The sequence below is a fragment of the Oncorhynchus masou genome, chromosome 5 (assembly GCF_036934945.1).
Source record: "Oncorhynchus masou masou isolate Uvic2021 chromosome 5, UVic_Omas_1.1, whole genome shotgun sequence".
In the NCBI taxonomy this organism is placed as follows: domain Eukaryota; kingdom Metazoa; phylum Chordata; class Actinopteri; order Salmoniformes; family Salmonidae; genus Oncorhynchus; species Oncorhynchus masou.
The window spans coordinates 1,265,169-1,292,686 of NC_088216.1; the positions used below are offsets into that span (position 1 = coordinate 1,265,169).

General features: G+C 40.9%; 1 pseudogene; it reads right to left on the reverse strand.

Annotated features, from left to right (window-relative positions):
- The window catches only part of LOC135525635 (zinc finger protein 271-like), a 49,001-nt pseudogene that overhangs the window by 14,607 nt on the left and 6,876 nt on the right, over positions 1–27,518 (reverse strand).

Consider the following 27,518-nt stretch of genomic DNA (forward strand, 5'->3'; position numbering starts at 1 on the left):
GCCGTCCCTAGGAGGGGTGCGTCACTTGAGTGGGTTGTGTCACTGATGTGATCTTCCTGTCCTGGTAGTGCTGCTGCTCCAGATTCAACTGTTCTGCCTGCGGCTATGGAACCCTGACCTGTTCACCGGATGTGCTACAGGTCCCAGACCTGCTGTTTTCAACTCTCTAGAGACAGCAGGAGCGGTAGAGATACTCTGAATGACCGGCTATGAAAAGCAAACTGACATTTACTCCTGAGGTGCTGACCTGTTGCACCCTCTACAACCACTGTGATTATTATTATCTGACCCTGCAGGTCATTTTGGAACATTTGAACATCTGTTATAATCTCCACCCGGCACAGCCAGAAGAGGACTGGCCACCCCTCATAGCCTGGTTCCTCTCTAGGTTTCTTCCTAGGGAGTTTTTCCTAGCCACCGTGATTCTACATCTGCATTGCTTGCTGTTTGGGGTTTTAGGCTGGGTTTCTGTCCAGCACTCAGCTGATGTAAAAGGGCTTAATAAATACATTTGATTTGATTGATTTACGCTTTAATTGGCCGCCCCGTCTATTTGTAGCTTTCACAAAGATATTACTCACTGTTGTTAATCAGATCTCCTGTCTCTTCTTCTTCTTCTTCCAATGTGACAGTAATCTCCCCCACTTCCTTCATTCCAAAAATGTCTTCCTCTTCTTCTTTCACTGTGACAGTCATCTCCTCTTTCTCTTCCTCCTCTTCTTTTACTGTAACATCCTCCTCTTTCACTCTGAACGCGTCTTCATCTTCTGTCAATTTAACTTCTTTCTCTTCTTCTTTCACTGTAACAGCCTCACTCTCTGTTTCTTGTTTTACTGTGACATCCTCTTCTTCCTTCTCCTCTTTCACGACAATGTTCAGCCCCAGAGTTTCTTTCTCCGTCCAGCATTTCTCCTCTTCAGAAGGTGGGGAGTCGTTTAGTGAGCTCATGGTTGGGATGTTAGCTAGTTAGCATTAGTGACAAGACTAGCACTGCTAATTTACCCAGCTAGCTAGCTGACTAAAAACAACGTAGATATTTAATGAAATGGTGTAACTAGCTAGTAGATACGACAACTGTGTTTAAAACACAGTCGCTAATATACAACGAAAGCATTTAAAGATCTGCTATGTTGGCTAGAAAGCTACCGAGGTGAATAACTCGCTGCCGTTGTTTGAAGAAGCGTCCCGTCCATTAGATAATACGTCACACCGGCAGCATTGACTGAAACAGTCACATCGCCACCAGGTGGCTGGGAGGGTAACAGTCAAGGGACATTTTTATTTTATTTTGAGACACTTAATTAGATGTTTTATTTATTTATTTTTATTTATTTATATAATATTACTATATTGAGACGTATAAAGAAGAGCATGTGTCGATTAAGCGAATATCTTTAATGAGTGAGAATTTAAAACAATTTACTCCTGCACATTTAGAAAATCAAACAAACAGATAATATCCCAATGAGGTAGCTAGGTCCAAACTGCTCCTACACGGTGTAACAGTACTGAGTAGGTCCAAACTGCTCCTACACGGTGTAACAGTACTGAGTAGGTCCAAACTGCTCCGACACGGTGTAACAGTACTGAGTAGTCCAAACTGTCACAAACTGCTCCTACACGGTGTAACAGTACTGAGTAGGTCCAAACTGCTCCGACACGGTGTAACAGTACTGAGTAGGTCCAAACTGCTCCAAACTGCTCCGACACGGTGTAACAGTACTGAGTACGTCCAAACTGCTCCTACACGGTGTAACAGTACTGAGTAGGTCCAAACTGCTCACGGTGTAACAGTACTGAGTAGGTCCAAAACACGGTGTACTGTGCTGAGTAGGTCCAAACTGCTTCTACACGGTGTAACAGTACTGAGCTGTGACCAGTACGGAAAAGAACTAGAACGTTCAATTAAATATTAACGGTGCTGTACTGAGCGACTAGTTGAAAAACAGGGAGGGAGTTGTGGGTTCAAAATGGACCACTGCCTTTAAACTGCATTACTCATTACCCAGGGAAAACTAACCAATGAGATGGGTCGTTCCACATTCTACCAACCCAACAGATGTTTCTACTACAGGGAATATTAACCAATGAGATGGGTCGTTCCACATTCTACCAGCCCAACAGATGTTTCTACTACAGGGAATATTAACCAATGAGGTGGGTCGTTCCACATTCTACCAGCCCAACAGATGTTTCTACTACAGGGAATATTAACCAATGAGGTGGGTTTTCCACATTCTACCAGCCCAACAGATGTTTCTACTACAGGGAATATTAACCAATGAGGTGGGTTGTTCCACATTCTACCAGCCCAACAGATGTTTCTACTACAGGGAATATTAACCAATGAGGTGGGTTGTTCCACATTCTACCAGCCCAACAGATGTTTCTACTACAGGGAATATTAACCAATGAGGTGGGTTTTTCCACATTCTACCAGCCCAACAGATGTTTCTACTACAGTGAATATTAACCAATGAGGTGGGTTTTCCACATTCTACCAACCCAACATACAGTACCAGTCAAAAGTTTGGATACACCTTCTCATTCCAGGTTTTTTCTTTATTTCTTTAATAGTGAAGACATCACAATTATGAAATAACACATATGGGATCATGTAGTAACCAAAACAAGTGTTAAACCAAGTGTTAAATCAAAATATATTTTATATTTGAGATTCTTCAAAGTAGCCACCCTTTGCCTTGATGACAGCTTTGCCACTCTTGGCTTGTGGAGGCTTCCCCAGTAGCTTGTGGTGGACTCCCCAGTAGCTTGTGGATGATTCCCCAGTAGCTTGTGGATGATTCCCAGTAGCTCGTGGAGGATTCCCCAGTAGCTTGTGGAGGATTCCCCAGTAGCTTGTGGATGATTCCCCAGTAGCTTGTGGATGATTCCCCAGTAGCTTGTGGAGGCTTCCCCAGTAGCTTGTGGCGGATTCCCCAGTAGCTTGTTGAGGATTCCCCAGTAGCTTGTGGATGATTCCCCAGTAGCTTGTGGATGATTCCCCAGTAGCTTGTGGATGATTCCCCAGTAGCTCGTGGAGGATTCCCCAGTAGCTTGTGGATGATTCCCCAGTAGCTTGTGGATGATTCCCCAGTAGCTTGTGGAGGCTTCCCCAGTAGCTTGTGGCGGATTCCCCAGTAGCTTGTTGAGGATTCCCCAGTAGCTTGTGGAGGATTCCCCAGTAGCCTGTGGAGGATTCCCCAGTAGCTTGTGGAGGATTCCCCAGTAGCTTGTGGATGATTCCCCAGTAGCTTGTTGAGGATTCCCCAGTAGCTTGTGGATAATTCCCCAGTAGCTTGTGGAGGATTCCCCAGTAGCTTGTGGTGGACTCCCCAGTAGCTTGTGGAGGATTCCTCAGTAGCTTGTGGATGATTCCCCAGTAGCTTGTGGAGGATTCCCCAGTAGCTTGTGGATGATTCCCCAGTAGCTTGTGGTGGACTCCCCAGTAGCTTGTGGATGATTCCCCAGTAGCTTGTGGAGGATTCCCCAGTAGCTTGTGGATGATTCCCCAGTAGCTTGTGGTGGACTCCCCAGTAGCTTGTGGATGATTCCCCAGTAGCTTGTGGTGGACTCCCCAGTAGCTTGTGGATGATTCCCCAGTAGCTTTTGGATGATTCCCCAGGAGCTTGTTGATTCCCCAGTAGCTTGTGGATGATTCCCCAGTAGCTTGTGGAGGATTCCCCAGTAGCTTGTGGATGATTCCCCAGTAGCTTGTGGAGGATTCCCCAGTATCATCTCTCTCTCCTCTCCTCTCTTTTCTTCTCTCACGCTGTCTCTCTCTATTGTCGAGAACTTTTCTGTAATTAAATATGATTTCTGTTCGTCTATCTTTTGTGTCTTGGTCTATATGTTTATTTATGTTTACAACAAGCAATGGGAAGTTATCAGAATATAAACGATGGGGAATAACAACATAATGTACGGGATACATTTGTACTGTAGTGAATCCGTCTCTATAGTAATGCAAGGTCTCTTTCATCATTATGTGAAACGTCAATTACCATGGAAATGCTGGGATGTGTTTTTCTATGAAAATGAAGTTTATTGTAACTATAATGTTGATACGATACGGATTACAATCATCATCCTGAATATTAAGGCTACACTCCATGTTATACACACACACACACACACACACACACACAGACACACACACACACACACACACACACACACACACACACACACACACACACACACACACACACACACACACACACACACACACACACACAGACACTCAACCATGCAAACTGTCTGGGTTATTCTTTATTCAGACATCACACATTACAGTCTTACTCTAATCCAGACATCGTACACACTCTCACTAAATCACATCCACGACCATACACATCAATCTACTCAGATCTACTACACACGTAATATCTTGACTACGTGTTCTAACATCTGTGGCATTGGCTCACAGGCAAACAAAAACAAACAAATGTTGTTAGAACCCGTTTCTTGAATTCTAAACATCAGACATTTGAAATCTCTATTTTTGCCCTTCATAATACCTCTTATGGCAGTAACTTTACAAGCACTAATTATGGTGCATTTAGACTGAGAATAATATCTAGTTACAGTAAGGGCTACAATAAGTATAGCCAGTTAGAATTGTAACGGTTGAAGAGATTATAGGAAAAGATCAGTCTTTATGTGGCTGAAAGAAAAGGAATATATCATCTACTATTTACAGGAAACTCCATCTACATCCTGAGATGAAGTTGCGTTGAAAAAGGAAATGGGGTTGGTGAAATAATGTTCTGTCACGGAACTCAAAAGGTGTGATGATATTAATTATCAAAAATGTCGATCCGAATGTGTAAACAGTCAAGAATTATTCGCAAGGAAGGTTTTGAATATAAAAGTGGATGGAAAAACAGATCATCTATATGGTATTACTCTATATGATATTACTCTATATGGTATTACTCTATATGGTATTACTCTATATGGTATTACTCTATATGGTATTACTCTATATGGTATTCATCTATCAATCAATATCAATATCTATCAATATTAATCAATAATAATAATAAAAGAGTTGTTTCTGTCTAAAGAGAAGACTAACAATGGAAATACATGAACCTATAGTTCAGGGAGAAGCAATAAAAACAATACTACAGAGATACAAAATAGGTTAGAGAAAAAAACAACAAAAGAACTTGAGGAACTTATTCCAGAACGATCTAATGTAATCTATTACAAAAATAAAGCAAATGAATATGGAGAAAAATGCACCAAATTCTTCCTGAATCTCCAACACAGCAGCCCCAACAAAAAATAATTAGCAGAAACTTATTAAAGGCAAAGTCATCTATGATTCTCCGAATTATATTTTAAAAGAGGAAGCTAAATATTTTAAGTAGATTTGTTCCTTTCCGTCTCATGCTCTGAATGATGACTACTGTAAGAAATTCTTTCCCACCCCAAAAAATTGAAATGGAAAATTAACAAATGCACAGAAAGACCATTGCGAGGGCCAAATTACAGAGGAATAATTTTTGAGGCTAGTAAATCCTTTCAGTCTGGAAAAACCCCAGAGCTTGATGGCATACAGGTAGAGGTATATCAAGCCGTCTTTGATTTACTCAAAGCTCCAATATTAGCTTGTTTTAATTAGTCCACATAGAAATGGTAGTCTGCCAGGTACTCAGCAGGAAGGTCTGATTTCACTATTATTAAAACATTTACATTTAAGTCATTTAGCAGACGCTCTTATCCAGAGCGACTTACAAATTGGTGAATTCACCTTCTGACATCCAGTGGAACAGCCACTTTACAATAGTGCATCTAAATCATTTAAGGGGGGGGGGTGAAAAGGATTACTTATCCTATCCTAGGTATTCCTTGAAGAGGTGGGGTTTCAGGTGTCTCCGGAAGGTGGTGATTGACTCCGCTGTCCTGGCGTCGTGAGGGAGTTTGTTCCACCATTGGGGGGCCAGAGCAGCGAACAGTTTTGACTGGGCTGAGCGGGAACTGTACTTCCTCAGTGGTAGGGAGGCGAGCAGGCCAGAGGTGGATGAACGCAGTGCCCAGATGGAAAATACAAAGACACAGTCTATCTATAAAAGAAAAACTGGAGGCATCTTACACCTGTGATGCAAAAATACTAGTAAAATGCATAGCACTCAGAATTTAATACCTAGGATAAGATAAGTAATCCTTCTCACCACCCCCCCTTAATGATTTAGATGCACTATTGTAAAGTGGCTGTTCCACTGGATGTCAGAAGGTGAATTCACCAATTTGTAAGTCGCTCTGGATAAGAGCGTCTGCTAAATGACTTAAATGTAAAATGTAATTTAAAGGGTTTTACCAGGTATTGTTCATCCTGATCAGACAGGTTTTTAACATGGGAAGATACATTGGAGATAAACTACGACAACTACTAGAAATAATAGAACACCGTGAAACATCTAAGGAGTCAGGCCTGGTATTTATAGCGGATTTTGAAAAGGCCTTTGATAAAGCAAGACTGGATTTTATATATACGTGCCTGGACTTTTAACATTTTGTTGAGTCTAAAAATCCTACAATGTGATTTTCTGGAAACAAAATTCTCATTTTGTCTGTCATAATTGAAGTGTACATATGATGAAAATTACAGGTCTCTCTCAACTTTTTAAGTGGGAGAACTTGCACAATTGGTGGCTGACTAAATACTTTTTGCCTAAATGCTAGCTATTAAAATCAGATCAAATAACAACTGTAGTGGCTTCCTTACATATTGACCACAGCCACTGCCCAAACCTGAAGCAGGGTTGTTTCGGACGCGTACAGTCCACATTCAAAGTTCCCAAACGGCAAAAAACATCCAATGAGATCCAGGGACATGGTGCAACAAAAAGGTTTATTCTTCTTATATCTAACAACTAAATGATTCTCCAATCAACTTAAAAGCATAGATTACTTGATGTGAAAAATACATAAAACGACCTGTTCATATGTCTGTATGGTGAAAAGACTAGACCGCACCCGCGTCTAGCTAGGACTCCCCTCACCCCGAAGTCCCAACGTCCTGCCTTTATCCTATCACTAACACACTGCCCACAGTACAATGAATGGGCGAGAGGGGAGGGGAGGAGCCAAACTAACAACAACAGTACAATGAATGGGCGAGAGGGGAGGGGGAGGAGCCAAACTAACAACAACAGTACAATGAATGGGCGAGAGGGGGGGGAGGAGCCAAACTAACAACAACAGTACAATGAATAGGCGAGAGGGGAGGGGAGGAGCCAAACTAACAACAACAGTACAATGAATGGGCGAGAGGGGAGGGGGAGGAGCCAAACTAACAACAACAGTACAATGAATGGGCGAGAGGGGAGGGGGAGGAGCCAAACTAACAACAACAGTACAATGAATGGGCGAGAGGGGAGGGGAGGAGCCAAACTAACAACAACAGTACAATGAATGGGCGAGAGGGGAGGGGAGGAGCCAAACTAACAACAACAGTACAATGAATGGGCGAGAGGGGAGGGGGAGGAGCCACACTAACAACAACAGTACAATGAATGGGCGAGAGGGGAGGGGAGGAGCCACACTAACAACAACAGTACAATGAATGGGCGAGAGGGGAGGGGAGGAGCCAAACTAACAACAACAGTACAATGAATGGGCGAGAGGGGAGGGGAGGAGCCAAAAGAACAACAACAGTACAATGAATGGGTGAGAGGGGAGGGGAGGAGCCAAACTAACAACAACAGTACAATGAATGGGCGAGAGGGGAGGGGGAGGAGCCAAACTAACAACAACAGTACAATGAATGGGCGAGAGGGGAGGGGGAGGAGCCACACTAACAACAACAGTACAATGAATGGGCGAGAGGGGAGGGGGAGGAGCCAAACTAACAACAACAGTACAATGAATGGGCGAGAGGGGAGGGGGAGGAGCCAAACTAACAACAACAGTACAATTAAGTAGCAATTAGCTGCTAACCATCATGAAAACGGAGCAGACAAATGCTAGCAGTGTTAAGTAGCAATTAGCTGCTCGCCATCATGAAAATGGAGCAGATAAATGCTAGCAGTGTTAAGTAGCAATTAGCTGCTAGCCATCATGCAAATGGAGCAGACAAATGCTAGCAGTGTTTTATCCACAGCTGGGCACAAATGTTTTTATTGTTAATCTTTTGTTTTTTATATCCTCTTATGTTTCTTGTGTAGTAAATATTTCAGTTTTGTTTTCATTGTTTTCTCCTGTGAAGCCCATTGTGTTCCACTCCATGTCTGAAATGTGCTGAATAAATATAGCTTGGTTAGATTTGATGTGAATTGAGGTCATGTGATTGGGAAAATATAGTTCCACAATGGGAACGGTTCTCTAACTGCGTGTGATTCTTTCCACACTGGGACCAATTGTGTGATTTTCCCCTGTGTGTGTAATTGCGTGTTTTCTTCCCCTGTGTGTTTCCTTTTATGTGATTTTAGATCATGTGATCGTGAATATCTCTTTCCGCACAAGGTGCAATGGTAAAGCTTCTTCCCTGCATGTGTCTTCTCATGCTCCCTCATGTTATCTAATGACCTAAAGAATTTTCCACAATGGGAACAGGGGTAAGGCTTCTCTCCAGAGTGTATTTTCTTATGTTTGTTCAGGTTCCCTAAATGCAAAAAACACTTTCCACACTGGGAACAACTGTGTGGTTTTTCCCCTGTGTGTGTCCGCTCATGTGCTCTCAGGTCATGTGATCGTAAGAAACTATTTCCACACTGAGAGCAATGGTACGATTTCTCCCCGGTGTGCGTCATCTCATGCTTTCTTAAGTCTGATGATGTTGAAAATCTCTTTCCACAATTGGAGCAGTGGTAAGGCTTTTCTCCTGTGTGTTTCTTCTCGTGATCTTTCAGGTTCCCTAACTTGGTAAAATCCTTACCACACAGGGAGCAATGGTAAGGTTTCTCCCCTGTGTGTGTCCTCTCATGCGTTTTCAGGTTACCCGACAACCTAAAATTCTTTCCACAATGGGAACAGGGGTAAGGCTTCTCTCCAGAGTGTATTCTCTTATGTTTGTTCAGGTTCCCTAAATGGGAAAAAGCTTTCCACACTGTGAGCAATTGTGAGGTTTTTCGCCTGTGTGTGTCCTCTCATGTGATTTTAGGTCATGTGATCGTGAGAATCTATTTCCACACTGGGAGCATTGGAAGGGCTTTTCTCCAGTGTGTTTCCTTTCATGCTCTTTCAGCTTCCATAACCACTTAAAACTCATATTACACTGGGAGCAGTGGTGTTGCATCGCTGGATTGGGCGTCTCAGGGTCTGGTTCCCCTGAAGGACTCTTTCTGCTGTCAGATGGAGAGTCTGGTCTCTCTCCTGCCAAAGACAAAAGGAGTATTTAGTTAAACAGAGTATTTAGTTAAACAGACAGACCTGACTGAAACCTCCATTATAAAACTGTTTTCCTATGAGGTTTAATCCAGACTAGATCCCTCATTATGAAACACAAAATGTGGATCCTGGATGCTGATTGGTTGATAGCTGTTACTTATTCACGTTAATCCCAGTTAATGGCTGTTAACAGTTCCATTTGAATTATTCCTACACATCCACTGTCCCACAGCCCTCCTGTGACGACCCTCCCACTCTGTCTGCCGTATTCTGTCTTTGTTCTTGTTTCCTTATTAGGATGCCGGTGGGCGGAGTTGGGGAGGGTCGTCAGCTACATGGGAAACACCTGGGCCAGGTGTGTCCCAGGATAAATAGACCTCTTCCACATTCATGGAAGAGACTCTCTCCATGCAGACACCATTGTAGATTGTGTTGTGGTTCTTGGTGGCCTTTTGTTTGTTTGCATTGGCACCTTTCAACACCCTGCATTATCACATTCATGCATGCAAAACACTCACTTACACTACTGATTACTGATTACACACACCATTGTATATTTTCCTTAGTTGCTTTGGTTAATAAATATATATTTTGTTACTCCTATCTCCACGTTGTCTCCCTTTGTTACGGGCTTTGAGCCGGTTCGTGACACCTCCCAGGAAATTCATAAACTAATCTCCACTGTCCCACAGCCCTCCCAGAAAATTCAGAAACTAATCTCCACTTAATGGCTAATTGTTGGTTTGCTACTAGAATGGTACATAATAGGTTAAGATGGGGCAAGAGTGGTACATAACATGTTAAGTTCCGTGGCCTCCAATTGCTCTTAAATACAAGTAAAACTAAATGCATGCTCTTCAACCGATCGCTACCCGCACCTACCCGCCTGTCCAACATCACTACTCTGGACGGCTCTGATTTAGAATGCGTGGACAACTACAAATACTTAGGGGTCTGGTTAGACTGTAAACTCTCCTTCCAGACCCATATCAAACATCTCCAATCCAAAGTTAAATCTAGAATTGGCTTCCTATTTCGCAACAAAGCATCCTTCACTCATGCTGCCAAACATACCCTTGTAAAACTGACCATCCTACCAATCCTCGACTTTGGCGATGTCCTTTACAAAATAGCCTCCAATACCCTACTCAACAAATTGGATGCAGTCTATCACAGTGCAATCCGTTTTGTCACCAAAGCCCCATATACTACCCACCATTGCGACCTGTACGCTCTCGTTGGCTGGCCCTCGCTTCATACTCGTCGCCAAACCCACTGGCTCCATGTCATCTACAAGACCCTGCTAGGTAAAGTCCCCCCTTATCTCAGCTCGCTGGTCACCATAGCATCTCCCACCTGTAGCACACGCTCCAGCAGGTTTATCTCTCTAGTCACCCCCAAAACCAATTCTTTCTTTGGCCGCCTCTCCTTCCAGTTCTCTGCTGCCAATGACTGGAACGAACTACAAAAAGCACTGAAACTGGCAACAAATATCTCCCTCACTAGCTTTAAGCACCAACTGTCAGTGCAGCTCACAGATTACTGCACCTGTACATAGCCCACCTATATTTTAGCCCAAACAATACCTCTTTCCCTACTGCATTTAATTAATTAATTTATTTTGCTCCTTTGCACCCCATTATTTTTATTTCTACTTTGCACATTCTTCCATTGCAAATCTACCATTCCAGTGTTTTACTTGCTATATTGTATTTACTTTGCCGCCATGGCCTTTTTTTGCCTTTACCTCCCTTACCTCACCTCATTTGCTCACATCATATATAGACTTGTTTATACTGTATTATTGAATGCATGTTTTTTTTGCTCCATGTGTAACTCTGTGTCGTTGTATGTGTCGAACTGCTTTGCTTTATCTTGGCCAGGTCGCAATTGTAAATGAGAACTTGTTCTCAACTTGCCTTCCTGGTTAAATAAAGGTGAAATAAATAAAAAGATGGGGCTAGAATGGGACATAACATGTTAAGATTGGGCTAGAATGGTACATAGGGGGTTTCCAAACAAAATCAACTGGAACCTGTTTTATACCATCATTATCAGTTAGAACCTGTTTTACCATCATTATCAGTTAGAACCTGTTTTAACATCATTATCAGTTAGAACCTGTTTTATACCATCATTATCAGTTAGAACCTGTTGTATACCATCATTATCAGTTAGAACCTGTTTTATAACCATCATTATCAGTTAGAACCTGTTTTACCATCATTATCAGTTAGAACCTGTTTTACCATCATTATCAGTTAGAACCTGTTTTATACCATCATTATCAGTTAGAACCTGTTTTACCATCATTATCAGTTAGAACCTGTTTTACCATCATTATCAGTTAAAACCTGTTTTATACCATCATAATCGGTTAGAACCTGTTTTATACCATCATAATCAGTTAGAACCTGTTTTACCATCATTATCAGTTAGAACCTGTTTTATACCATCATTATCAGTTAGAACCTGTTTTACCATCATTATCAGTTAGAACCTGTTTTATACCATCATAATCAGTTAGAACCTGTTTTACCAGCATTATCAGTTAGAACCTGTTTTATACCATCATTATCAGTTAGAACCTGTTTTACCATCATTATCAGTTAGAACCTGTTTTATACCATCATTATCAGTTAGAACCTGTTTTACCATCATTATCAGTTGGAACCTGTTTTATACCATCATTATCAGTTAGAACCTGTTTTACCATCATTATCAGTTAGAACCTGTTTTACCATCATTATCAGTTAGAACCTGTTTTATACCATCATTATCAGTTAGAACCTGTTTTACCATCATTATCAGTTAGAACCTGTTTTATACCATCATAATCAGTTAGAACCTGTTTTACCATCATTATCAGTTGGAACCTGTTTTATACCATCATTATCAGTTAGAACCTGTTTTACCATCATTATCAGTTAGAACCTGTTTTACCATCATAATCAGTTAGAACCTGTTTTACCATCATTATCAGTTAGAACCTGTTTTACCATCATTATCTGTTAGAACCTGTAGTATACCATCATTATCAGTTAGAACCTGTTTTATCATCATTATCAGTTAGAACCTGTTTTACCATCATTATCAGTTAGAACCTGTTATACCATCATTATCAGTTAGAACTTGTTTTATACCAATCATTATCAGTTAGAACCTGTTATACCATCATTATCAGTTAGAACCTGTTTTATACCATCATTATCAGTTAGAACCTGTTATACCATCATTATCAGTTGGAACTTGTTGTATACCATCATAATCAGTTAGAACCTGTTGTATACAATCATTATCAGTTAGAACCTGTTTTACCATCATTATCAGTTAGAACCTGTTGTATACAATCATTATCAGTTAGAACCTGTTTTACCATCATTATCAGTTAGAACCTGTTTTACCATCATTATCAGTTAGAACCTGTTATACCATCATTATCAGTTGGAACTTGTTGTATACCATCATTATCAGTTAGAACCTGTTATACCATCATTATCAGTTGGAACCTGTTGTATACCATCATAATCAGTTAGAACCTGTTGTATACAATCATTATCAGTTAGAACCTGTTTTACCATCATTATCAGTTAGAACCTGTTTTATACCATCATTATCAGTTAGAACCTGTTGTATACCATCATTATCAGTTAGAACCTGTTTTACCATCATTATCAGTTAGAACCTGTTATACCATCATTATCAGTTAGAACCTGTTGTATACCATCATTATCAGTTAGAACCTGTTTTACCATCATTATCAGTTAGAACCTGTTTTATACCATCATTATCAGTTAGAACCTGATTTACCATCATTATCAGTTAGAACCTGTTTTAGTTAGAACCTGGCGGTCTGTGTTCACCATCATTATCAACTAGGACTGGTCTGTGTTTACCATCATTACCAACTGGGACCTGGTCTGTGTTTACCATCATTACCAACTGGGAACTGGTCTGTGTTTACCATCATTATCAACTGGGACCGGTCTGTGTTTACCATCATTACCAACTGGGACCTGGTCTGTGTTTACCATCATTACCAACTGGGACCTGGTCTGTGTTTACCATCATTACCAACTGGGACGGTCTGTGTTTACCATCATTACAACTGGGACCGGTCTATGTAGGAAGGACTGGTAGCTGAACCCATAACCATAAAGGACTGGTTTATTATACAGCTGAACCCATAACCATAAAGGACTGGTTTATTATACAGCTGAACCCATAACCATTAAGGACTGGTTTATTATACAGCTGAACCCATAACCATAAAGGACTGGTTTATTATACAGCTGAACCCATAACCATAAAGGACTGGTTTATTATACAGCTGAACCCATAACCATTAAGGACTGGTTTATTATACAGCTGAACCCATAACCATAAAGGACTGGTTTATTATACAGCTGAACCCATACCCATAAAGGACTGGTTTATTATACAGCTGAACCCATAACCATAAAGGACTGGTTTATTATACAGCTGAACCCATAACCATAAAGGACTGGTTTATTATACAGCTGAACCCATAACCATAAAGGACTGGTTTATTATACAGCTGAACCCATAACCATAAAGGACTGGTTTATTATACAGCTGAACCCATAACCATAAAGGACTGGTTTATTATACAGCTGAACCCATAACCATAGAGGACTGGTTTATTATACAGCTGAACCCATAACCATAAAGGACTGGTTTATTATACAGCTGAACCCATAACCATAAAGGACTGGTTTATTATACAGCTGAACCCATAACCATTAAGGACTGGTTTATTATACAGCTGAACCCATAACCATAAAGGACTGGTTTATCCTATACAGCTGAACCCATAACCATAAAGGACTGGTTTATCCTATACAGCTTAACCCATAACCATAAAGGACTGGTTTATTATACAGCTGAACCCATAACCATTAAGGACTGGTTTATTATACAGCTGAACCCATAACCATTAAGGACTGGTTTATCCTATACAGCTGAACCCATAACCATTAAGGACTGGTTTATCCCATAAAGGAGGACCACTGTCAAAGACAAAATGTCAAAGTAGTGTCGTTCCGTGACATCAATAAATGTGAAGACTGTTATTTTATCAAATCAATTCTGTGTAATTATTATTACGTGATTAAACTAATCATTTAAACTTGAATTAACTAGGAAGTCGGGGCACCACGGGAAAATGTTTAAAGAGACTATTTCCCAAATCGACTCCCCAGATGTTTTCATATCTTATCAAAACAATCGCTTAACGTACTGTCTCGCATCGGTTCTCATTACTGAACATTGCAAACCTCGGATATCTGCACAAACCCTCGCATAAATAATGAATCAGCGATATACAAATTGGTTTAATTATTTATTTACTAACTAACTAATCCAAGTCACAGAATAACATGAAAACACAGTCACGAGAATTTTCAATCCCAATGATGATAACTCAACTATTTTATAGCTTTGACCAAATCCCCAAGGTTTGTAAGTCCCTGGTTTAAAAATAATTCGGCAAAGTCTCTGCAAAAGGTTAATTCTTTATTCGGAGAGAGCGCTCTGAAGTCAAAAATGAGAACACAGTCATTTTATAACACACACACACACACACACACTACTACACTCATAGAAATGGCTCATATCTTACATGAACTACAGCTCAATCGAAAATAAATGACATTTACATATTTATGCCTAGATGTCTTTCTCTGTGGTCGCCGGTTACTCTTGCTGGAGAGTCAATCGACAAAGACTTTGGCTGTGTTTATAATGGATACGTTAGGCGTACCCATGGTTGTCGCATAGAATACTGTAGATGTTTTGGCGGTTGTCTGTATTCTTGTCCTAGGCTTCGTACTTTTCTGGCTGCAGACAGGTAGTTTGATGGCCTAGGACTTCTTACTTCTGTAGTGAATCGATAGTCTCAGAGTTTAACATCTTGGTGACTGGGGGCAGTATTGAGTAGCTTGGATGAATAAGGTGCCCAGAGTACTCTGCCTGCTACTCAGCCAGAAAAGCTAGAATATGCATATAATTAGTATATTTGGATAGAAACCACTCTGAAGTTTTTACAACTGTTTGAATGATGTCTGTGAGTATAACATAACTCATATGGCAGGCAAAAACCTGAGAACAAATCCAACCAGGAAGTGGGAAATCTGAGGTTGGTCATTTTTCAACTCATTCCCTATTGAAGATACAGTGGGATATTGATCATGTTGCATTTCCTAAGGCTTCCACTAGATGTCAACAGTCTTTAGAAATTTGTTTGAGGCTTCTACTGTAAAGGAGGGGCTCATAAGGGCTCTTTGAGTCAGTGGTCTGGCAGAGTGCCACAAGCTCGTGACGCTCGTTCACGTGAGAGGTAGCTTGCGTTCCATTGCTTTTCTACAGACAAAGGAATTCTCTGGTTGGAACATTATTGAAGATTTATTTTAAAAACATCCTAAAGATTGATTCTATACATCGTTTGACATGTTTCTATGGACTGTAACGGAACTTTTTGACATTTCGTCTGCTCCTAGTGAACGCGCTTCTTGACTTTGGATTTGTTTCCAAAACGCGCTAACAAAAGTAGCTATTTGGACATAAATGATGGACATTATCGAACAAATCAAACATTTATTGTGGAACTGGGATTCCTGGAAGTGCATTCTGATGAAGATCATCAAAGGTAAGTGAATATTTATAATGTTATTTCTGACTTCTGTTGACTGCACAATATGGCAGATATCTATTTGGCTTGTTGGGTCTCTGAGCGCTGTAGTCACATTATTGCATGGTTTGCTTTCTACTTAAATTTGTTTTAAATCTGACACAGAGGTTGCATTAAGGAGAAGTTCCATGTATAATAGTTGTATCTTTCATCAATGTTTATTATGAGCATTTCTGTGAATTGATATATACTGAACATAACACGCCAATATAAAATAAGATTTTTGGATATAAATATGCACTTTATCGAACAAAACATACATGTATTGTGTAACATGAAGTCCTATGAGTGTCATCTGATGAAGATCATGAAAGGTTAGTGATTAATTTGATCTATATTTCTGTTTTTTTGTGACTCCTCTCTTTGGCTGGAAAATGGCTGTGTTTTTCTGTGACTTGGTGGTGACATAACAATCGTTTGTGGAGCTTTCGCCGTAAAGCATTTTTGAAATCAAGACACTGTTGCCGGATTAACGAGAATTGTATCTTTAAAATGGTGTAAAATACTTGTATGCTAGAGGAATTGGCTTTCATTGGCTGTTGGCAGGGTGTGACGCTACCGTCCCGAATATCCCAGAGAGGTGAACCATTTCCAGCCGTGTAGCCAATGCTCCACGCTGTATAGTCTTGTCCTTTGGTAGAGTTGTAGTGCCAACCATTTCAACTTGTTGCTGCCGCTTCATATTTTCGGTCTTAGAAATTCACCATTTGCAACCTTAGCTTACGCTTGCGTGGTCTGATGTAAATTTCCGTCAGGAGTGGGTTTTATATACTTCTGAGAACAGGGTGGTCCATGTGCCGCCCAAATGTCTATGCTCACGTGGCCGTGGCCCCTGATTTGGTTAACTTGACATGAAAACCCATATTTTCTCATATAGAAGGTTGACATCACAATACATCTTTTCACAAATAGTGTCAAGTTTAATTACATACGTTTCACAATATGTAGATGGAACCCCCATAATTCAGAAGTGGAACACAACCACAGACACAGTAATGACTGTTTCCTGTCCTTCATGAGATCGCCAAAAATAAAACACACTTATCAGGACTGTCCCTTAAGTGTCCACGGACCATTCCCATTCTCTCAAAAATATAAATATTGTTTAATTATTCAAACTTTTGATTGTCCAAGGGTCTCTCCGTGTTCCACGGTTTACATTCCTATCTCGAACACGACAGGCCATAGGGGCACCGTATTTGATGACCGATTTGAAAACAGAAGACTTCCCGCTCTCCCCCTCTACGAGAGAGACCCACTGTATCCTGATCCTTCAGATCACCACGGGTAGCGTGTGGAAAACGGCCCAAAATGCCTTAGACTCTAGCCACACACCGACACACCCACCAACTGGAGCAAACCAAAATGTACCTCATAGTCTGTTCAAGAACATACAAGATGTTGGTAATAGTGTTATTCGGTACAAACTCTTCCACAACGTTCAATCAAATTGAACACACCCCTGTTCAATACCCTGAAACCCCTTCAATTTACAGACAAGCTCTCCCTGATTGGTCGCCACACACCTCCATCAATGAAGGTCTACAGTAGGTTCAACAGCACTCTGTAAGGTAGCACCATGGTTTAGCCGGAGGACAGCTGGCTTCCGTCCTCCTCTTGGTACACTCTTGGTACACTGGCTCCAACATATCAGAGCTCTTGCAACATTAACTTACATGTTGTTGACCCAATCAAAGGATGAGAGAATGAATTTAGTACTGAAAGCATAAGCTACAGGTAGCTAACACTGCAGTGCATACAATATGGTGAGTAGTTTACTCAAAGAGAGAAAGACACAATAGTTGAAAATTTTTTAACAAATAATTTATTCAAAAATTAAGGAGAAGCAAAAACTAGCTATATTTCATAGTATGTTTTTTACTTTCACTTAATAGCGAATGCAGCTAGCTAGTTTAGCCTACTAGTTTAGCCTACTCAGACACCCGGCTCAAACAGAGAGGGATGCTAAGTTAGCTAGCTGGCTATCCAACAGAGAGGGATGCTAAGTTAGCTAGCTGGCTATCCAACAGAGAGGGATGCTAAGTTAACTAGCTGGCTATCCAACAGAGAGGGATGCTAAGTTAGCTAGCTGGCTATCCAACACTGGAACTCTTCCAAGTCAAGGTAAGCTTTTGGTTTTACTCATTTATTGCCCTATAAAGCTACTGCATGATTGTAGCAGGTTTACTAACGTCTTATTAGCTTTGTTGACTACAACGTTACTTTAGCTATTATGGTGACAATGATATAGGCTGTGTGTAGCGGTTATGATGTGGTTTGGCTTGGAAAGGTTTTTTCTCCTGATCACATAGAGCTGATGTGCACTGAAGTCCACAAATGAAGGGAAAAGGTGAGAAGTGGAGAGCGCGTAGATGGGAGTAAGAATTATACCATGAGAAAAGGGGTCGTGTTGCTTGTATGTGGCTGCTATGAAAGTGAACTGTGTGTGCGGTTGATCAGAGGTGTGTTTATCCCAATGATTCTGTTGAAAAACGTTACGAAACGGGGATAAACATAACTGTATTACAAAATTAAAATTTCAATACTCAGAAGAGCTCATTTCTGTAAGTACATAGATGTACATAAATCAATCTCCACTAGTGGCTAACACAGTAAAAAAAATATCTATTTAATTTTATTTCAGATAAAAATGTTGCATTGATCAAATGTGTTTAACAATCAGCACCTGTGTTCTCTCTAACAGGGTGGAATAATACTGACGGGAACATTCATGAGGAAGTGAGTGTTCTTCATGTTTACAACATCATCTTTAGCTTGGAGACTAGAACACAAGTTAACTAAATGAAACCAAAACAACTACGTCATCAGAAAATCACTACAGTTTCATACATCTTTAGCTTGGAGACTAGAACACAAGTTAACTAAATGAAACCAAAACAACTACGTTCTCAGAATATCACCACAGTTTCATACATCTTTAGCTTGGAGACTAGAACACAAATTAACTAATTGAAACCAAAACAACTACGTTCTCAGAATATCACCACAGTTTCATACATCTTTAGCTTGGAGACTAGAACACAAGTTAACTAAATGAAACCAAAACAACTACGTTTCTTGAGGTTTTAAGGTTAGAATCAAGAAATACACACAATGTGCAACTAATAATTTACATTTTAAAATATCTAAATCATGTCATTAACATCTAAGGGTCCAATCTATCAAAGTGTAGAATAAAAAAACAATAACAAAAACATTTTTAAAATTGTAATCTGATTTTAGACATAATCATGTATCTAGAGGAAAAAACTAAAACAGGCTTGTTGATTAAGATTTTATATAAACAATATGATTTAATGTGGCATAAAACAACAGTCAAACATCAGTCAGAACACAGCCTGTCTATTCTATCATGTGATTTCAGGTCCTCTGGGAAAATGTCTTTCCACAATTAGGTTCCCTAATTAAAACTCTTTCCAAACTGTGAGCTTTTCCTCCCCTGTGTGTGTATGTTCCTTTTCAGGCTCCCTAACTAGGTAAAACTCTTTCCACACTGGGAACAACTGGGTGATTTCTCCCATGTGTCCTCTCATGATCTTATAGTTTCCCTAAATTGGTCAAATCTTTTCCACTGCGACCATGGTAAGATGTGTGTGTCCTCTCATGCTCCTTAAGGTTATTTAACAACCTGAAATTCATTAGGCAATGGGAACATGAGTAAGGCTTCACTCCAGAGTGTATTCTCTTCTTATGTTTGTTCAGGCTCCCTAAATGGGTAAAATCCTTTCCGCATAGGGAGCAATGGTAAGGTTTCTCCCCTGTGTGTGTCCTCTCGTGTGCTTTTTGGTCCTGTGATCTAGAAAATCTCTTTCCACAATGGGCACAGGAGTAAGGCTTTTCTCCTGTGTGTATTCTATTATGTTTGTTCAGGCTCCCTAACTGTGTAAAACACTTTTCACAATGAGAGCAGTGATGAAGCTTCTCCCCTGTGTGTGTCCTCTCATGTGAATTTAGTTCCTGTGATCGTGAAAATCTCTTTTCACACTGGGAGCATTGGTAAGTCTTTTCTTCAGTGTGTTTCCTTTCGTGCTCTTTTCGGTAAGCTAATTGGGTAAAACTCTTTTCACACAGGGAGCAATGGTAAGGTTTCTCTCCTGTGTGTGTCCTCTCATGCTCCTTCAGCTTATCTAACAACCTAAATTTCTTTCCGCAATGGGAACAATGGTAAGGCTTTTCTCCTGTGTGTATTCGATTATGTTTGTTCAGGCTCCATAACTGGGTAAAACACTTTCCACACTGGGAGCAGAGAAAAGGCTTTTCTCCTGTGTGTGTCCTCTGATGTATTTTTAGGTTCTGTGATCGTGGAAACCTCTTTCCACACTGGGAGCAGTGGAAAGGCTTGTCTCCTGTGTGTGCCCTCTCATGCTCTTTCAGGTTCCATGACAACTTGAAACTCTTATTACACTGGGAGCAGTTGAGTCGTCTCACTGGTTTGGGAGTCTCTGGGTCTGGTTCCCCTGAAGCACTCTTACTGCTGTCAGAGTGACAGACTGGTCTCTCTCCTGCCAAAGACAGAGTATTTGGTTAAATAGAGAGACCTGGATGAAACCTCCACATGATAAAAACGTCCTTCCTATGAGGTTTAATCTAGACGAGATCCTTCATTATAAAACCGTACACTTGGATCCTGCATGCAGATTGGTTAATAGCCACTAGTTATTCACAATACTACTCGGGAATGGCTGTTAACAGTTCCATTTTAATCATTCCTACACATCCACTGTCCAATGGCCCTGCCAGGTAATTCATAAACTAATCTCCACTGTCCCATAGCCCAGCCAGGCAATTCATAAACTAATCTCCACAGCCCAGCCAGGCAATTTATAAACTAATCTCCACTGTCCAGCCAGGCAATTCATAAACTAATCTCCACTGTCCCACAGCCCAGCCAGGCAATTCATAAACTAATCTCCACTGTCCCACAGCCCAGCCAGGCAATTTATAAACTAATCTCCACTGTCCCACAGCCCAGCCAGGCAATTTATAAACTAATCTCCACTGGAAAAAAGAAACTCAACATTATTACCCCATGTTTCTAGTCCAGCGTTTGGTTTGCAACAGAAGGGACTTGTTCTAAACCTTGTTATCTGACCTCTGCATTTTGTATATGTACAGACAATATGTATAGAACGTATTCTGGTGATTTATTATTCAATAGAAATGTATGAAAATAGCATTTTGCAGTGATACGCCATCCTATATGGTTTGGGCTTAGTGGGACTATCATTTATTCTTCAACGGGATAATGACCCAGCACACCTCCAGGCTGTTTAAGGGCTATTTTACCCAGAAAGAGAGTACTGGAGTGCTGCATCAGATGACCTGGCCTCCACAATCCCCCGACCTCAACCAAATTGAGATGGTTTGGGATGAGTTGGACTGCAGAGTGAAGGAAAAGCAGCCAACAAGTGCTCAGCATATGTGGAAAGTCCTTCAAGACTGTTGGAAAAGCATTCCAGGTCAAGCTGGTTGAGAGAATGCCAAGAGTGTGCCAAGCTGTCATCAAGGCAATGGGTGGCTATTTGAAGAAACTCAAAAATTAAATATATTTGAATTTTTTTAAACACTTTTATTTGGTTACTACATGATTTCATACGTGTTATTTCATAGTTTTGATGTCTTCACTATTATTCTACAATGTAGAAAAGAATACAAATAAAGAGAAACCCTGGAATGAGTAGGTGTTCTAAACCTTTTGACCGGTAGTGTATATTATGTTATATGGTTTTTAGGTAAGACGAACTGATATGATTGTGTATATGGTACATATATACACTGCTCAAAAAAAAAAAGGGAACACTTAAACAACACAATGTAACTCCAAGTCAATCACACTTCTGTGAAATCAAACTGTCCACTTAGGAAGCAACACTGATTGACAATAAATTTCACATATTGTTGTGCAAATGGAATAGACAACAGGTGGAAATTATAGGCAATTAGCAAGACACCCCCAATAAAGAAGTGGTTCTGCAGGTGGTGACCACAGACCACTTCTCAGTTCCTATGCTTCGTGGCTGATGTTTTGGTCACTTTTGAATGCTGGCGGTGCTTTCATTCTAGTGGTAGCATGAGACGGAGTCTACAACCCACACAAGTGGCTCAGGTAGTGCAGCTCATCCAGGATGGCACATCAATGCGAGCTGTGGCAAGAAGGTTTGTTGTGTCTATCAGCGTAGTGTCCAGAGCATGGAGGCGCGACCAGGAGACAGGCCAGTACATCAGGAGACGTGGAGGAGGCCGTAGGAGGGCAACAACCCAGCAGCAGGACCGCTATCTCCGCCTTTGTGCAAGTACGAGCAGGAGGAGCACTGCCAGAGCCCTGCAAAATTACCTCCAGCAGGCCACAAATGTGCATGTGTCTGCTCAAACAGTCAGAAACAGGCTCCATGAGGGTGGTATGAGGGCCTGATGTCCACAGGTGGGGGTTGTGCATACAGCCCAATACCGTGCAGGGCGTTTTGCATTTGCCAGAGAACACCAAGATTGGCAAATTCGCCACAGGCGCCCTGTGCTCTTCACAGATAAAAGCAGGTTCACACTGAGCACATGTGACAGACATAACAGAGTCTGGAGACGCCGTGGAGAACGTTCTGCTGCCTGCAACATCCTCCAGCATGACCGGTTTGGCGGTGGGTCAGTCATGGTGTGGGGTGGCATTTCTTTGGGGAGCCGCACAGCCCTCCATGTGCTCGCCAGAGGTAGCCTGACTGCCATTAGGTACCGAGATGAGATCCTCAGACCCCTTGTGAGACCATATGCTGGTGCGGTTGGCCCTGGGTTCCTCCGAATGCAAGACAATGCTAGACCTCATGTGGCTGGAGTGTGTCAGCAGTTCCTGCAAGAGGAAAGCATTGATGCTATGGACTGGCCCGCCTGTTCCCCAGACCTGAATCCAATTGAGCACATCTGGGACATCATGTCTCACTCCATTCACCAACGCCACGTTTCACCACACACTGTCCAGGAGTTGGCGGATACTTTAGTCCAGGTCTGGGAGGAGATCCCTCAGGAGACCATCCGCCACCTCATCAGGAGCATGCCCAGGCGTTTTTGGGAGATCATACTGGCACGTGGAGGCCACACACACACTACTGAGCCTCATTTTGACTTGTTTTAACCTCTTGATGCTATGGGGCGCTATTTCATTTTTGGATGAAAAACGTTCCCGTTTTAAACAAGATATTTTGTCACAAAAAGATGCTCGACTATGCATACAATTGATAGCTTTCGAAAGAAAACACTCTGACGTGTCCAGAACTACCAAGATATTTTCTGTGCGTGCCCTAGAACGTGAGCTTCAGGCAAAACCAAGATGAGACGGGATCCAGGAAATGAGCAGGATTTTTGAGGCTCTGTTTTCCATTGTCTCCTTATATGGCTGTGAATGCGAGAGGAGTAAGTCTGCCCTTTCTGTCGTTTCCCCAAGGTGTCTGCAGCATTGTGACGTATTTGTAGGCAGATCATTGGAAGATTGACCATAAGAGACCACATTTACCAGGTGTCCGCCCGGTGTCCTGCGCCGAAATTGGTGCGCAAAAGTCAGCTGCCAGTATTTTTCCATGGGATTCAGAGAGGAAAGCAAGCTTCCACAAACGATATATCAATGAAGAGATATGTGAAAAAACACCTTGAGGATTGATTCCAAACAATGTTTGCCATGTTTCGGTCGATATTATGTAGTTAATTCGGAAAAAGTTTGACGTTGTAGGTGACTGAATTTTCGGTTCGTTTCGGTAGCCAGATGCGATGTAGAAAACGGAACGATTTCTCCTACACACAGACGCTTTCAGGAAAAACTGCGCATTTGGTATGTAACTGAGAGTCTCCTCATTGAAAACATCCGAAGATCTTCAAAGGTAAATGATTTTATTTATTTGGTTATCTGGTTTTTGTGAAAATGTTGCGTGCTAAATGCTACTCAAAATGCTATGTTAGCTTTGCATACTCTTACACAAATTAGTCAATTTCTATGGTTCAAAAGCATATTTTGAAAATCTGAGATGACAGTGTTGTTAAGAAAAGGCTAAGCTTGAGAGCAGACGCATTATTTTAATTTTATTTGCGATTTTCAGAAATCGTTAACGCTGCGTTATGCTAATGAGCCTGAGGCTTTAGTCACGATCCCGGATCCGGGATGGGGAGTTTCAACAGGTTAAGGACATTACATCAAAGTTGGATCAGCCTGTAGTGTGGTTTTCCACTTTAATTTTGAGTGTCACTCCAAATCCAGACCTCCATGGGTTGATAAAAATTATCCATGGAAATCAAATTTATGTAATATTGTTGTCAGCACATTCAACTATGTAAAGAAAAAAGTATTTAATAAGAATATTTCATTCATTCAGATCTAGGATGTGTTATTTTAGCGTTCCCTTTATTTTTTTGGAGCAGTGTATATAAATTCCTGAAGAAGTTGGAATTAAAGTTAGAGACTAATTTGGGATTGTCTGTGATGAGACCATTGATATTTAATTGTTAAATTGTATTATTTTTAAGAGTGGTCTTTTTCTAACCTGAAAAAAACAAGATGAATTTTGTTCATCCTCCTCCAGCCACTTCTTCCCAGATCTGACAAAGGCTCCCTCTGCTTTCAGTTTATACATATCATCCAACTTGTGTTGTAGCTCAAACAGAACAGATTTGTCCTCCTCTGAGAGACTTTCAACAGACTTTTGAACGAGACAGGTGATCTTTGTAATGATACTTTCTTCAACTCTCCTCGTCTTGGTAAGAATATTGTCATATATTCTTAAATATTTTCCAACCTCATATTTAAAAGGCTGCTAGGATATGAACACAGTAGCACAGACTACATCCATATGACGTTGAGAAATAGTGCATTGTGGGAAGTTTAGAAGACACCCTGGAAATAAGTTAATAAATACATAATAATGCAAAAACATAACTGTTTGTTCTTATAGGTAACCAGATCGTGACCACAACTAAGTTACTAACTTTAACTAATGTACTAAGTCTTCAACCACACAGTGTGGTAACATTGGGGAGTAAAAATTCCCTAATTTCTTCTAATTTCTTCTCACGCTTTAACTTGTCTGAAAATTAAATATTAATTTTATCTCAACTGCGTTACCCCCTCCAGTCAGCAGATGGCGATCTGAGACTTTAAGGCGATGCTGCAGGTGTGACGTATAATGTAGTAGACGGAACGCTTTTTTCAACAGCAGCAACAGTTAGTCAGACAGCTCGGTAGCTTGCTAGACTAAATAGATGAACCAATAAAGACGCTTTCGTGTATATATTAGCCACTCTCTTTTAAACACGCCTGTGTCGTCTAGCGTTAGTTCCCTTTACTTGCTATAATGACCAATTGTTGGGTTGTTACTAGAAGGGTACATCATTATAATGACATGTAAACACCAATGTCTTCAATATTATTCTACAATGTAGAAAATACTCGAAATAAAGAAAAACTCTGGAAAGAGTAGGTGTGTCCAAACTTCACTGGTATTGTGTATATACAGTACAACGTCAAAGGTTTGGGCATACCTACTCATTACAGGCCTTTTCTTTATTTTGACTACAAGTGATGGAGGGCTGCTGCAGATGACCTGGTTTCCACAATCAACCCGAGTGAGATGGTTTAGGATGAGTTGGACCGCAGAGTGAAAGAAAAGCAGCCAACAAATGCTCAGCATATGTGGGAACTCATTTAAGACCGTTGGAAAAACATCCCAGGTGAAACTGGCTGAGAGAATGCCAAGAGTGTGCAAAGCTTATTTTCTATATTTTTTTGTTTAACACTTTTTCATTACAACATGATTCAATATGTGTTATGTTCATAGTTTTAGTTGTCTTCACTAGTATTCTACAATGTAGAAAATAGTAAAAATAGAGAAACCCTTGAATGAGGAGGTGTGTCCAAACTTTGGACTGGTCCTGTATACACATACATGAACTCAGCAAAAAAAAGAAAATGTCCCTTTTCAGGACCCTGTCTTTCAAAGACAATTCATAAAAATCCAAATGACTTCACACATCTTCATAGTAAAGAGTTTAAACATAGTTTCCCATGCTTGTTCAATGAACCATAACCAATTAATGAACATGCACCTGTGGAACGGTCGTTAAGACACTAACAGCTTACAGACGGTAGGCAATTAAAAGGTCACAGTTATGAAAACTAAGGACACTAAAGAGGCCTTTCTACTGACTCTAAAAAACACCAAAGAAAGACGTCCCAGGGTCCCTGCTCATCTGCGTGAACATGCCTTAGGCATGCTGCAAGGAGGCATGAGGACTGCAGATGTGGCCAGGGCAATAAATTGCAATGCCTGTATTGTGAGACGCCTAAGACAGCGCTACAGGAGACAGGACGTACACAGCTGATCATCCTCGCAGTGGCAGACCACGTGTAATGTCAATGTTCTGCCAAGGCCAGCGAAAAGCCCAGGTCTCAATCCCATTGAGCACGTCTGGGACCTGCTGGATCGGAGGGTGAGGGCTTGGGCAATTCCCCCCAGAAATGTCTACAGTACTTAATGCAGCTGCTGGCCACACCAGATACTGACTGTTACTTTTGATTATTTTGATCCCCCCCCCTTCGTTCAGGGACACATTCAATTTCTGTTAGTCACATGTCTGTGGAACTTGTTCAGTTGTTGAAACTTGTTATTTTCATACAAATATTTACACATGTTAAGTTTGCTGAAAATAAAGGCAGTTGACAGTGAGCGGAGGTTTCATACGTCACCTTGTCCTAGAGGAATGTACACAGTTATCAGAACGTCACACCAGGAATACACAAAACACAGAACTTATTTTAAGTTTCTAAAATCCCGATTGGATTTCGAAAAAACGATTGGAATCATTCCCCTGTTTGACCGCTAGGTTTATGGGTATTGTGACTCCAACTGTGGTACTTCATGTGAGCGATTCAATGTGTGACAGAGATGAAAATCTCCTCTAGAAACTTAGAAAGAGGGGAATCTAATAGCAACAACCAGGATGGGTTGTTAACCTGTCCAGGATGGGTTGTTAACATGACCAAGATGGGTTGATAACATGACCAAGATGGGTTGATAACATGACCAAGATGGGTTGATAACATGACCAAGATGGGTTGATAACATGACCAAGATGGGTTGATAACATGACCAAGATGGGTTGATAACATGACCAAGATGGGTTGATAACATGACCAAGATGGGTTGATAACATGACCAAGATGGGTTGATAACATGACCAAGATGGGTTGATAACATGACCAAGATGGGTTGATAACATGACCAAGATGGGTTGATAACATGACCAGGATGGGTTGATAACATGACCAAGATGGGTTGATAACATGACCAAGATGGGTTGATAACATGACCAAGATGGGTTGTTAACATGACCAGGATGGGTTGTTAACATGACCAGGATGGGTTGTTAACATGACCAGGATGGGTTGTTAACCGCGACAAGGATGGGTTGATAATATGGG